Below are 15,595 nucleotides of genomic sequence, written 5' to 3'. Positions count from 1 at the left end.
GCGCCCCCCAATGCTGAAGTGATATCATGTATCCTTCAAATCACTCATTAAATCACTCATTAAACCTTATCTGTGAAGCTTGTGACTTGGCCCCTTAGCAGAAACAGAGCTGGGGAGGCACAGTCTGCAATGCACCCCTACATACATGCAACATACCATTGCTTCCCTAAATGGCTCCAATGCCAAGGAGGAGCGACCACTTGCACAGCATATTGTGGAGCATGCAGTACTTACCATGCCACCCTCCCTCTAGCTCCCTTTTGTCCCTTAGTCTTCATGACCATCTGAAGCAAAGCTTAAGTATGTGTATTCACTACATGGGCTCATGGCCAGTGCCAGATCTGCCAATTCTGCTGTTCCTCTCCTAGGAACTTCTGCATCCATACAAACAGTACTAGCAGTGGCTGTTTCCCAATGCCTTGTTTTAATGCCTTCCTTCAGTGACTGTGCTTCTCCCAGTGTGTGCCAAAGCTTTAGCCTTTTTGAAGGTCCCAGAGCAACAAACCCAAGTTTCTTTTTCTTTATCATTCCAGTGACCCTGTGGAATAGCCCCCCCCCCCCAGGGGCTGGCCAAAGAGCTGGGGTGACATGCCAAATGCTGCCCCCCTTACCTAATAATGCTTTAGCCGCTGCTCCTCCCACTCTCCAGTGTTCTAGCTCAGCAGTCTCCCTCCTCCTCCAAATGTTCTCTTCTTCTCTGTTCCCCTTTCCCTTTTCAATCCAGGGAATTCAGGGAGCAGTGAAGGCAGCTGGCGAAGAGAGAGTGAGTGGCTTGGCCTCCCTTCTTCCCGTGTGTTCTCTCTCTCTCCCTCCCACTTTGAAAGGTGAGTCCCTCATAACAGAGAACCAGAGTTTATATTCTTGAAACGACAGAAGCAGAGTGAGCAGTGGGCCAGCTTCCATGTTGGGAGCTGAACCTACAGCAGCCTACCCACTACTTTCCACCTGCTTTGAGAGTGCAACATTGGCTACTGCAACATTGGCAACTCAAACGTTTTAGCACCAGGACCCACTTTTTAGAATGATTAGCTGTCGGGATCCACCAGAAGTGATGTCATTAACCTGGAAGTGATGCCATGGCAGGAAGTGACCTCATCAAGCTGGAAAATCCCCCATATGACAAAATCAAATCAAGTAAGTATTTAAAAGTTTATAATAAGTTCAAAAATGTATTTAAAATATAAAAGAACAAAGTTGGGGGTGTGCCTACAACAACAACCACTAGGCCCTTGCACATTCAGATTCAAGGCCCCTACAAATGTTAAGGTCTGTAGGCTTTACTTCCTAACCCTCCCAAGCAGTTGCTAATCAGTTTAAAAAAAAAAAAGATTCCCCAAACATCCCAAGGTTGCAATCTGATTCACACTTACCTGGGAGTAAGCCCCATTGACTATCATTGTTAAAAGCATATACATAGTAGCTTTTACTACTAGCTTGTACATATACAAGTATAGCTCTGTAACACCTCCTCAAATGCAGTCACAGACCATGGAAGCATTAAGTCTAACACATTCAAAATAAAATACACATTGAAATGATTGGGGACCACCTGAAATTGGCTCACGACCCACCGTTTGAGAAACACTGGGCTACTGTATGTACTGTGTGCTCAAGGTTTGCTGTGTTCTTTGATAAACAATACTGAAAGTCACTGGGACCATGCCTTATTTTGACAGGCTTTGTGTGTTGTTTTTTTACTTTCCCTTGTGGAAGTGCCATGTTGCACCAGGGCCAGGTGACAGGGCTGTCTTTTCTCTGATCTAAAGTGACCAAAGATAACAATTGATTACACAGCCATCTTTGTTACCTCCAAGGAAGTCAGGCCTCTTTCCTTCCTTACAAAGGCTCTGACAAATCTGAAGAATCCCTGTCCTAATTTTTCAGTGGGCTTGAGCTAAGCTATCATTCGCATAAACTGTCTTATCTGCATTCCTTTAATTGGAGACAAATGTTTGGTAAGGCAGGAAGCTTCAAATGCGAGTTGAATTTCACAGCAACCACAAGGTGGCAGGATGAGGTCATTTTGGCACATCACGCACCCTAAGATCTTCCTCCTAATACAAAACCTCATTTTCAATGGTACAAAACACTTTGCCCAGACAAATACATTTAGGGCCATTTCTCACAGGCAAAACATGTCCCAACCATATTATGTTTAACTTCCACTAGTTCCTGTTCAATGACTACAGTGCAATATCCTATCTGAATATAACAAGTGTTGTGTGCAACATGGGGGGGAGGGGGGAGACAGAGTTGTGTAAATGTTTTGTTTGGGATATCCTGCATCTTGTTCTTCACTGTTTACCAAAATACATTTCTCCTCAGACAAGCTTGGCATGTGAATCAGTAGTTTTGCCTCACCTCTCTTTGCATCACTTGTCTGACGATATTAGGCATGCCTCCCTTGAGAGAGTGTGGAGTCCTACTAGCTCATTGTTTTCATGTTTAGCTGCCTAACACGGTAATTTCCAACCTTTTTCAGCTCACGGCACACTGACAAAGTACTAAAATTGTGAAGGCACACCATCAGTTTTTGAAAAATTGACAAGGCACACCATGCTGTGGGGGGGGGGGGCTCATATCCCTCAATGGTCCTACTAATAAATGACCCTCTTCCAAACTTCCGTGGCACACCTGCAGACCATTTGCAGCACACCAGTGTGCCACAGCACAGTGGTTGAAAAGGGCTGGCCAACTTCATGTAGTTCATTTCACACTGACTACAATTCACATTTGACTGTAGTACAAATTCGCATTGCTGGAATCTAGGTCCTGTCATATCCTTGTTAATATCTATGTTTAAGACTGCAGTCCTATACGCACTTTCCTGGAAGTAAGCCCCACTGAATATGATGACATGCAAAGGCTTGCGCTGTAATTCTTGTTAGCAAGAAGTCAGTCAGTGTGGCTCTCTCTCATATACTGTGGATATTAATATACAGGTATTAACATAATGGAAACCAACCTTTGGATTCACAAAGGAATTTACCCAATTTTCTCTGGTGAATTTTGAGAGAATCAATCTCTTGACCAAACATAACATGTTTCAGGTAAAGGAACCGCATTTACTTCTCTTTTACCTAGGTTGATGCCATCTTGTTGAATCTATTGTGCTGTGCTTCTGCCGACAGATCTTTCTATGGCTTGAAATATCTCTGCAGGGAAACATCTCAAAGTTGGGAGTGATAGATAATAGTACCTACAACACAATAATCACTAGGCCCCTGCATGTACTTAACTCAGTGAACATATAAAGCAATATCAGAGCCTTGCAATATCAGAGTTTACCATTTAAAATAGAAAAGATCCTAGATTCAAAGGTCTGCAGGTTTTATTTCCATAGAAAAACATTAGTTGTGGCATTGTTAAGACTAACAGATGTACTGAATATGGACTAGAATTTATGTCACAGCTTTTAAGGACAAGAGTAGATGTCACAGTATATGTTAGTCCACAAGCCCCTCTGAAGTTTTTGCTGCAATTGTCTATCAGGCAGTTGTCTAAGATGGTATCTCCTTTGGAATGTGTCATTTTGTTTGGGGTGCTTGGTGCTGTTCAGGTAGCCTTTTCATCAGCACCCATCAGTGGCAAGGTAGAACAAGGGCTGCACAGGCATCTCACTGAAGTGTATGATAGGCTTTGTTTTGATTTCATGGCTAGCGCTGGATGGTTTGTTGGGCCACAGAGCCTTGCCTTCTTGCTCTTTGGACTAGCGACCATGACTAGAGAAACATTATTTGGGTTTGGAACAAGTTCAGGTAACTGGGTAGCCATCGCTGTTTTTAAGAATGTGATCCATCGTGGCAATACACAGGTAGTCCAACCATATAATATTTCAAACTTTTATCTTTAGTGTTGCACAATTGGAAAAATAATTCATGTTCCTATAGATTCTGTCACTGCGATATAGCTCACAAATCACCTTTCCATTTCACTGGAAGAAATTTTCCTTTTTTAAATGAAAAAACCAGGAAATATTTTCCAAATCTATACGCAACATTTTCCTGTCAAATGTACGGATTTTGCTTACATTATTAAATTTATAGAGGGAAGGCTTTAGTATGAGTGTGTTATGGGTCACATCCCCTTCAAACTGGCTCAGTCAGGATCATAGCCTCCTGGTATTCTTATCATGCTACTAGAAACCTGCAATCAAAGGGACCAAGGTTATTTATAATCAATACGCAGGAGTCAGCCTTTCCCTCTAGCCACATTGCCTCCTGGCATGCTATGCTCCTGTTTATTTCAAAAAGGATGGTAGGGCAGAACAAGGTGGAGCTCAGTGTAAGGGGGTGAGGGGTGGGCTTAAGACAGCTTCACCTTGCATTGCCTTGCCCACCCTGGTTGCCTCTTTCTTGTCCTTTTCAGGACTTGTATAATTGCTGACCTCTCTTGCAAGAGTAGTGGACAAAAGACCCATGTCTATGTTAAATGGATACAAATCTCCAGTGACCATACAAGACTAGCTATTAAGTATCAGGTTTTTGCATAAGGTGTTGCTAGGAAGCTCTAATTCTACCTGCTTTATTGTATGTCTCCTTCCCAGGCTGGCTTCTTGCTGGGTTTGCCCAGGCATGCCTTTCTAATGTTCCACAAGAATAGTACAAAGGTCTTTTTTTGCCCTTCCTAGCTGCACCTGCCTCCTCTCTCTTCTTTCCTTTGTTCAGGTTCAGCATGCACAGTTCACGGGACTTGCTGGAGCATTTAGAGTACAGTAATTTACAAATATGCATAAGACGTAAAAACACAGAAACCAAAGCAGAAAACTTCATATTGCTCTACGTCTTGCATTCCCAAGCATATAATCAAGGTTGGTACTTCTGCATCAGGTCTGCACAACGGATGTCCCAACAAGATGAACACAGGCAGGGCCAAAAGCCAAAGGCTTTGTCCAGCCCTTGATGCGCTCTAATGTATGTGGCTGGTGTGGGTTGCATTTGGCTTGACAGTCACTAGTGGCAGAGGCCTGCGCTGTGGCCACAAAATGCTCAGTTCACTGCATATTCAGAGCCCACAGACTCTGCACATAGGGTGCTTCAACATTAGAGCCTTTTAGCACTGCTGATATGATGCTGCTTTTATACAATTAGCTGCAAGCATAACCCAAACAGAGATTCCACACAGCATTCAATATAGCACAATATAAACTAGCAATACTGTTCTCCAGGGGTGGCATCAGGAGTCAGCCAGGGTGGACACTGGCTGAGGGCTATGCCCCAGCTGACTGATCCAACCCCTAAACCCTCAGTACCAGTGGCAGGGGTACAGTCCATTAGGGGTCCAGTGCAGTTCTTTGCCCCATAGCCTCCAGCAACCAGCACTGCCCTTCCTCATGGCCAAGATACTTCTGAAATGTCTACTCACAAATACATTCCATTCAACAAAGGTCTTTGGCAACTTCAAACAAAAGTTTATTGCTTACACAGGTTCAGCCTGTTCAATAGTTACTTCCTATTGATCCTGTCTGGGCAATTTGTGAGCAATTTCCTCTTGAATAGCCTTTCTGTGACACCTCAAGTCCATTTCTAGTCTGTGTCTGTGTGTGTGTTTAATTGAATTATTGGTTTTCCTTCCATTATTTTTTCTTTCCCCTTTTTAAATGACAAACTGTTTCCACCTTTAAAAGGCGGGCGAGAAATAAGAAAAACAGTAAATATCTTCCCCATCCTGCAGGAAGAAAAACTGATATTGCTAGTCAAGAAGAAATTATTCACTAATCCCTTAGCAGAGTTCAATAGGAAGCAATACAAACTGTTAGGTACAATTACATTTCATAATAACAATAACAGTATTTATATACAACTTTTAAGTAAAAAGTTATCAAAGTGGTTTACAGAAAAATTCAAATAACTATTGAAAATAATTTCATGACATAAAAACAGCCACTAATTCTACAAATCTGAACACAAAAGGTACTCCCTGACTTACCAGGGAGTAGAGCCGCCCAGGAGCCAGCTCCTATGTTGGGCAGCAAAGGTAGAAGGAAGGAGCCTGCCTTATCCCCTATGACTTATAGGGAAAATGGACCCTCACATCCACCTGGAGGGCAGTAGCAAGGCCAGAAAGGACAGGCCTGCAGACTCCTGGGAGCAAGCTACAGCAAGCCATGACTAGGCACCCAGTGGTACACCTGGCCTATTCCCAAGCCTGGTGTTGGGGCCATGGGGGACTAAACCAGTCCCTGACTGGCTAGGCAGGTCTCCAGTTGATGGCATAAAGCTCCAGGGCTCACCTTTACCTCCTTGCCTGCCAGTCTGTGGGGACAACACAGCCTGCAAGCCCAGTCCACACCAGGGGTAAGCAGCAGTCACTGCAGCCTAGCTGGCAGGCAGAGTAAGAAGGAGAGGCACAGGTGAGAAAAGGCTCAGATGGCCAGCATTATAACTCTCACAGGGAGGAAGGGGCGGAGCCTAAGGGGGGGCGTCTCCAGCATAAAGCCCAGCCTGGCCAGGGTTGAAGGCAGAACTGGCTAAGTGGCTAGCTGGAGCAGATGCTGGGTAGCTTATGAACCAAATTGGTTGGGGCCTGTGAGAGTCCTTGGCTGTGGGGAGAAGGACCTGGGTGATGCAACTCCCTTTCCCCACAACCCTACTGAGGCCACTTGGGCCAGGCTAATATTGCTGAGGCCAGATCGTGAGGTGCCCCACCACTGCCTCCTGCAACCCAGGGAGTTCCCCTGTGTCCTAGGCCTGACATGCAGAAAATATTAGATGATTAGATCAATTATTTGGATATTAGATATTTGATCAATGATTTGGAAATGACACCATGTGAATACTTTGTAAAAAGTGAGTGAACAAAGGATGGTAAACTGTAGGGGAAATGGTTTGTGAACACACCCATAATTTGTTATTGTTGTTTGTTTCAATGCCTGTTTAGTGCAACCAGAACCATATCTTGCTGAGTAAATACCTAAGTGATGCTTACCCCTAAGAATGTATACTAAATGTTAAAGAATACTTACCACTTAAGCACAGCTTAATGTGCATTTGAAATCCTATGTGAGGGAAGAGGAAGCTGGTTTGAGAAGTGTCATTTGAATTAGGGAACTGGGAAGCTATGACAGGATTAAGCACTTCCTACACTCTCTTCCCCAAGTAAGTTTTCATGCACAAAAAATATGGTTAGGCTGCTTTTCACACATTTGTATGCAGTGTGGAGGTGGCCCTTGGTTGACCACTTTCCTGAGACTGATTCTGCCTGGAAGATCCTGCATAGTTAGACTATTTCCCCCTGCTGCCCCACTGCCATGATGTTTTCCATAATGTCCCCAGTCACTCAGAGAATCAGTGCTACTAGTACTGGCAGGATCTTTGACAGGATGCTGATGCAGTAATCAGTTTTCCCACTTGGTTTTGTACAGAGGAGTGTAAGCAGAGGCTATGCCATTGTCCCATTCTGAGGAACATGGATTATGAAATCTATGACATTCCTAAGAGGGGAAAAAACAACACCAGTTAACTGAGAGCTCACAAGGATTATTCATGGTGTTTATGCTTTTCAACCTACTGGTTTCTGTGGAAGTGAAAAAAAAAAGCAGGGGCAGGGCTCAAAAATCGCCTCTGAAGACGATATCATATCACCTCTCACAGAAAAATAAACAACTACAATTAACTACAAAAAAAGAACCTCCAGGCTCAGAAGCAGTAAGAAAGATGAAGGGATGCTGGAACCAGTGGTGTAGCTAAGTGGGGGGAAGGGGGGTATATTGTCCTGGGCACCATGCCTTGATGGGGTGTCTTAAGCCATTTCTGCCCAACGTTGAATATATGCAACAGGGACCAAATGTGTACACATGTGGGCCAGGTAAAAATGGATTAAAGGCCTCTGAAAGACAATTCAAGGCCTCTAAGTTGTTGTACGGGCGTGTTAAAATTTGAGGGGGGAGTTAAGGGGGTATTGGGGTGTTAAAATTTTTGTACCCCTTGCTGCCATATGCCTTAGCTATGCCACTGGATGGAACAGGAAACTGCTGTTGTGACTTGGTTGCTTGAGCTTCCCAGCTACATCTAAATGACCACTAACAGTGAGCAGTAGCTAGGCTAGCAGAATTCTTGCTGTGATCCAGCAAGAAATGCTGAAGGTTTCCTCATATAGCAAACTTTCCCTACACCAAGAGTTCTTCTGTTCTGGAAAAAAAAAGTATGACATTCATGTGTTGATCACCATGTATAACAATTCGATTTGTACACACCTTGTGAACCTATGAGGGTGCCTTATATTAAGCCAGGCCAAAATCAGTATTCTCTGCTGGTTAGCTCTCCAGGGTTTCAGAATAAAGGTCTTTTCCTGCTGTGTCTGAAATTACAAACCTGGTACATTCTCCAATCAAAGCAGAATGAGCTACATAGAACCCACCACAAGATGGGCTGTGGTTTTAGTGTATGCATACATTGTGAAAGAAAAACACCTGCAGTTGTCATACATTGATTTGAATGGGGCTTTTATGTTTTTCCACCTACATGAACAGACTTTCCAGTTCAGAAAAGCTCTATTCATGAAACCACTCTTATATTACCTTGTTCTGATAACTAACCTCAGTGATAGCTTACTAGTGATAGCACAGGTGATTCAACAGGGACTCTCATCATCTTATCTGTGTGTCGATACTTGTTAGAAGTGTACTAAGAAACATTTCTTTCAGGATCCATGTTGGGTGGAGTTATTCAAGATTAGCCAAATGAAAAATAAGCCCTGATCCATTGATGTCACCTCCTCATCCATAGAAACCGTGCTGGGAGTGATAAGAAAGCAGCACTTCACAAACATTGTACAGGAATCAGCCCCATCAACATGAGGACAACAACAAACCCAATCTGTGCCAGTCTACTCAGAAGTAAGTCCCATTATAGTCAATGGAGCTTACTCCCAGGAAAGTGTGGATAGAACTGCAGCCAAAGTCTTGAATGCCTGACCCCCACCATTAAGCTGGGCATTAAGGTGGATCTGCACATTAGGGACATGTGGGCAACAATTACACCAATCTCTTCTATGTGCAAAATTGTTTGTTTTGACCTTAGGAACTGGAAATCTTTTCAAGTCTGATGTTTTCTGTGAAACCTGTGCCAAAGCACAAGACCTTGGAGACAGCACCCCAGCAGCACACACAATAGTGTAGCAGTTCCCAGACAGGGAGCTGTGGCTCCTTGGGGAGCCGCAGAATCCTTGTGAAAACCTACTGCCCTATACAATATATAGTAGCCCCAATGGAAAGCCACAGCCAATGGCCCAGTAGATCAAGGGAGCTGCCATTTGAAAACTTGGGAATCACTGTGTGTCCTGCAGAAGAACATGGTTTGGGCACCAGGGGGTCCTGGAGGAATACAAAGTATGAATATTTTGCTGAGCTTACTCCATATCTTATCTCAGGACAGCCCCTCTTTAGGTAGTTTCTGGCAGGTAGTTAAAAAACCCACTTATTTCTCTTTGTATTTGAGGAAAGGTGATCCCCCCCTGGGGCCCCCTTTTAGTTACTTTGTTAGTCACTGGTTACAAGTGTGTTTGTTTTAATGCTAATTCAACAGTTTTCACAATGTTGTTATTAATCTGTTCATAGTTGTTAGTCGGTCTGAAAGTACTTGTTATTATCGTACTTTCAACTTCTATTTTATATCGTTTTTGTTATTTTAAATTGTATTTTATTGTTGTACACGGCTTTGAGCTATGGAAAAGCTGGGTAAAAATTTTTGTAAATAAATCTTTTTTGAAACAAGAGAAGGAATCCCTTGACACCTAATCTTTCAATCCACTAGCAAGGTGCTTGTCATTAAGACTGGCAGGGTGTATGTGTGTGCTCTGTGCAATGAGACAATTTCAGGGTGTTTGCCAGTAAGTTACAGGTTCAAAGAGAGGGTTGTGGAGGGGGCAGGGTTTGGTCTCACTGAACTTATATTTCCCATAGATATGAATGGTTGGCAACCTTCAGTCTCGAAAGACTATGGTATAAGCCTACAGCACCCGGCATTCCAAGGTGGTCTCCCATCCAAGTACTAACCAGGCCTGACCCTGCTTAGCTTCCAAGATCAGATGACATCGGGCATGTGCAGGGTAACATGGCAAGTCTTATGTAAGAGAAAGTAAAAGAGGGAGGGACACAATGGAGTGGAATGAAACATTCTCCTTGTCTTTGATTACTCCAACAATCGGCAATAATGCTTTGCATTCATATGCTCTTTCTAATTATGCAAAGCATTTCACACGTATTTCTTTGATGTTGCAATCTTTATAACAATCAGTAAGGTGAGTAAGTACATGATTGTCCCCATATTTCAGCTGGGGAACTGTGGCTGAGGGGGAGCGGCTTGCCTAAGGTCACTTGGTGAGAATTCATGGGAGATGCAAGATTCCTCAAACTGGGAAAGTCCTGCTTTGCAGCTCAGCATCTTAGTCACTCTAAAATGCAGAGCACCAATACCATCAAAACTCCTGCTAGACACGCCATGCCACTCCTGTGCTGGTTTCTGTTTCTTGGTTATGCAAGTATTTTAACAAAGTTTGAGACCTGACATTTATTTTTAATACTACGGTTTTTTATTATAATCATTGTAGATGACAATGTGTTGATACAGTGATGTTGCAGGGGATGGTGTCACACAGTGCAGAGCTCAGCAATCTGGAAGTTTGGTGGTGGCATAATGGCATCATTATGTCACTTCTGGATTGCGGAGTTTTCACTGCTGGAGAAGCTGGCTGCAGCACTCTGGGTATGGGGACATGTATGGGTGGGCATTGGTTCCTGCTGCAGCAGGTGCACCTGTTGCTTTTTGGTGACAACGGTCTGAGGCTGGCGTGGCTGGGGCGGGAGCAACACTGGCAGCCCTTAGCACCCTCTGATTGCTGGTACCTGGAGCGGACCACAACTCCTTGCCCCCCCCATTTCTACATCACTGATGTTACATGTGAGGGATGAAAGGAGGTGGGCGACAAGATCTGAGTCCCAAAAGGTGGCTCTAATTGTTCTAGGTGAGGAATCAAATCAATCAGGAAAAGCAACATCTTAAAGACCAACCCACTTATTTCAGTATAAGTTTTAGTGGGCTGTAGTTCACAAAAGCTTATGCTGAAACCACTTGCTTAATCTTTAAAAAGCTACTAAATGTGTTGTCGATTTTGTTGCAACAGATGATTACAGCTACTCCTCTGGAAATTAATAAGAGTTTTTCACAGGAAGATTTTTCACAAACTGGATGCTTCAAGTTTATACTTCATTTAAATACTTAACTCTATTGTCATCTCTGGTATTTCTCACTTTTGCAATTTCACATCATGTGAAAGGAAGGAGCATTGAAGTTCTCCTCCGTGACTCTGCATTTAACAACCAGTTTTTCAGCTACAGGAATGCCAGGAATTCAGGAATTTTTTTTTTCCCAGGAGTTTTTCAGTTACAGGAATACAGTGGTGGTGTTGCCATGTGGTTCCATCCTATCCAGCTTCAGTAACAGGAGATTACAGAGCAGGGAAATGCTGACAATGTGGTTACTTCCCATGGCAGAAACTCCCCCCCCCCCCCCGCATGCAACTATGGGAAGTAAGCTTCCTGTGCATCTCTCCTCCATGATGACCTTCTCTGTTCTAACATACCTGGAATGGCATGGGGCAGAGGGAAACATGTTGCTCCTGTAGCATAAGAAGTGGCCCAAAGAAAGAGTACATAAAATGTTATTTTTAAAAACGGAACAAACAATGATATCAGTTAATGCTGGCCCAGCAGCACTTTAATACTGATTAGATCACTGGGCCAAAAATCAGGGTTTGTAACCAATTGTTCTAATTCTAAGAACATAAGAGCACTGCTGGATCAGGCCAAAGGCCTGATCCATATTTTAATGCCTTTTAAAGGCGTCTAGGCCAGATGCCATCACCACAACCTGTGACAAGGAGTTCCTCAGATTAATTACAAGCTAGGTAAAGAAATATTTTCTTTTGCCTGTCCTGACTCTCCCAAGACTCAATTTTAGCAATGTCCCTTGGTTCTGCTGTTATGTAAGAGGGAAACGAGCATCACTCTATCCATCCCCTGCATAATCATGTATGTCTCAATCATGTCCCCCCTCAGGCACCTTTTTTCTAGACTGGAGAGCCCCAAACGCTGTAGCCTTTCCTCCTAAGGGAAAGAGGTAGGGCAGACAAAAGAAAATTTCTTTACCCAGCTGTGGTCTGATTAGTCTGTGGAACGCCTTGCCACAGGGTGTGGTGATGGCATCTGGCCTAGATGCCTTTAAAAGGGGACTGGACAGATTTCTGGAGGAAAAGTCCATCATGGATTACAAGCCATGATGGGTATGTGCAACCCCCTGATTTTAAAGGTAGGCTATCTTAGAATGCCAGGTGCAAGGGAGGGCACCAGGATATAGGTCTCTTGTTGTCTTGTGTGCTCCCTGAGGCACTTGGTGGGCCATTGTGAGATACAGGAAGCTGGACTAGATGGGCCTATGGCCTGATCCAATGGGGTGGTTCTTATGAGGGCTATTGCCTTTGCGCCTTGCCTGTGGCCTTCCTATAGACATCTTGTTGTCCACAGAGAGAAAGTGAAAGTGTCTTATAACATTATAGCATCTTAAAGACTAAATAGCTTATTTCAGAACAAGCTTTTGTGGACTACATTTCATCATATGTGGGAAGTAGGATCCTTAGCTAGATAGACCTATTAGGTCTGATTCTGCCTGATTCTTTTTACATTCTAATCAAGTCTCCCTTTTGGTAACTAAATGGAAATTCTGAATAGCATCAGTGACAATTGGCAGTTAGTCTGTGGAACTCCTTGCCACAGGATGTGGTGATGGCATCTGGCCTGGATGCCTTTAAAAGGGGATTGGACAAATTTCTGGAGGAACCAGTTCATCACTGGTTACAAGCCCATGATGGGTATGTGCAACCTCCTGATTTGAGAAGCAGGTGACCTCAAAATGCCAGGTGCAAGGGAGGGCACTGGGATGCTGGTCTCTTGTGTGCTCCCTGAGGCATCTGCTGGGCCACTGTGAGATACAGGAGGTTGGACTACATGGGCTTTTGGCCTGATCTAGTAGGGCTCTTTTTATGTAAGAAGCTGCTGTCCATGGCTCTCTCGGTAGCACCCACCATAGTAGACATATGCCGATTAGTCCAATCCCCTTTTAAAGACATCTAGGCCAGATGCCATCACCACATCCTGTGGCAAGGAGTTCCACAGACTAATCACATGCTGGAGAGTGAGTAAAGGACCAATCCTAAGAACATAAGAACAGCCCCACTGGATCAGGCCATAGGCCCATCTAGTCCACCTTCCTGTATCTCACAGCAGCCCACCAAATGCCCCAGGGAGCACACAAGATAACATGAGACCTGCATCCTGGTGCCCTCCCTTGCACTGGCATTCTGACATAGCCCATTTCTAAAATCAGGAGGTTGCACACACACATCATGGCTTGTAACCCATAATGGATTTTTCCTCCAGAAACTTGTCCAATCCCCTTTTAAAAACATCCAGGCCAGATGCCATCACCACATCCTGCGACAAGGAGTTCCACAGACCGACCACACGCTGAGTAAAGAAATTTTCTTTTGCCTGTCCTAACCCTCCCAACACTCAATTTTAGTGGATGTCCCCTGGTTCTGGTGTTATGTGAGAGTGTAAAGAGCATCTCTCTATCCACCTTATCCTTCCCATGCATAATTTTGTATGTCTCAGTCATGTCCCCCTCAGGTATCTCTTTTCTAGGTTAAAGTGGCCCAAACGCCGTAGCCTTTCCTCATAAGGAAGGTGCCTCAGCCCAGTAATCATCTTAGTCGCTCTCTTTTGCACCTTTTCCATTTCCACTATGTCCTTTTTGAGATGTGGCGACCAGAACTGGACACAATACTCCAGGTGTGGCCTTACCATCGATTTGTACAATGGCATTATAATATTAGCTGTTTTGTTCTCAATACCTTTTCTAATGATCCCAAGCATTGAATTGGCCTTCTTTACTGCTGCCGCACACTGGGTCGACACTTTCATCGAGCTGTCCACCACCACCCCAAGATCTCTCTCCTGATCTGTCACAGACAGCTCAGAACGCATTAGCCTATAAGTGAAGTTTTGATTTTTTGTTCCAATGTGCATGACTTTACACTTACTGACATTGAAACGCATATGCCATTTTGCTGCCCATTCTGCCAGTTTGGAGAGATCCTTCTGGAGCTCCTCACAATCACGTCTGGTCTTTACCACTTGGAAAAGTTTGGTGTCATCTGCAAACTTAGCCACCTCACTGCTCACCCCTGTCTCCAGGTCATTTATGAAGAGGTTGAAAAGCACCGGTCCCAGGACAGATCCTTGGGGACACCGCTTTTCACCTCTCTCCATTGTGAAAATTGCCCATTGAAACCCACTCTCTGTTTCCTGGTCTTCAACCAGGTCTCAATCCAGGAGAGGACCTGCCCTCTAATTCCCTGACTGTGGAGTTTTTTTCAGTAGGCTTTGGTGAGGGACCATGTCAAACGCCTTCTGAAAGTCCAGATATATAATGTCCACGGGTTCTCCCACATCTACATGCCTGTTGACTTTTTCAAAGAATTCTAAAAGGTTTGTGAGGCAAGACTTACCCTTACAGAAGCCATGCTGATTCTCCCTCAGCAAGGCCTGTTCGTTCTGAGAGTCTTTGATGAGGCATCTTACCCGGCATAGATGTTATACCATCTTACCTGGTACAGATGTTAGGCTGACCGGACTATAGTTTTCCAGGTCCCCCCCTTTCCCTTTTTAAAGATTGGTATGACCTTTGCTAGTCTCCAAACCTCTGGCACCATGGCCGTTTTGAGGGACAAGTTGCATATTTTAGTCAAGAGATCAGCAACTTCATTCTTCAATTCCTTAATAACTCTTGGGTGGATGCCATCAGGGCCCGGTGACCTATTGATCTTTAATTTATCAATGAGGTCTGAAACATCTTCTCTTTCAACCTCTATCTGACTTAATTCCTTGGTCAGGAGGGGCCGTTTGGGCAGCGGTATTTGACAGATGCAAAGAACTCATTTAATTTCTCTGCCATCTCTAAGTCTCCTTTTAACTCCCCTTTCCCTCCCTCACCATCCAGAGGGCCAACCACTTCTCTGGTGGGTTTCCTGCTTCTAACATATTTGAAGAAGCTTCTATTATTCCCTTTAATGTTGCTGGCCATGCGTTCCTCATAGTCTTGCTTGGCCTCCCATATCACCTTCTTACATTTCTTTTGCCACAGTTTATGTTCCTTTTTATTCTCTTCATTAGGGCAAGACTTCCATTTACAGAAGGAAGCTTCCTTGCCCTTTACAGCTTCTCTAACTTGGCTATCCTATCCAACTTTCCAAAGCCACATCCTGTGGCAAGGAGTGCCACAGACTAATCGCATGCTGGGAAACAGAGAGTGAGTGAAGGCCCCATCCTATTCAACTTTCCGGCTCCGGGGTAGCCATGGTGCAGCGCTGTAGTAAGGGAACACATGTTCCCATCCCTTGAGAAAGCCCCAGTGACTTGCCCCTCCACCACAGGACGCAGCGCACACCCCACTGGCACAACCGGTCCAGCGCTGGGAAACTGGATCGGATTGGGCTCTGAAGCCGTCTTTCCTCGAAGGGAAATCCCCTCCGCTGGAGCCAG

The sequence above is a fragment of the Tiliqua scincoides genome, chromosome 4 (genome assembly GCF_035046505.1).
Source record: "Tiliqua scincoides isolate rTilSci1 chromosome 4, rTilSci1.hap2, whole genome shotgun sequence".
Classification (NCBI taxonomy): Eukaryota; Metazoa; Chordata; class Lepidosauria; order Squamata; family Scincidae; genus Tiliqua; species Tiliqua scincoides.
The sequence above is the reverse complement of the archived record's forward strand: the minus strand, read 5'-3'. Positions refer to the sequence as shown.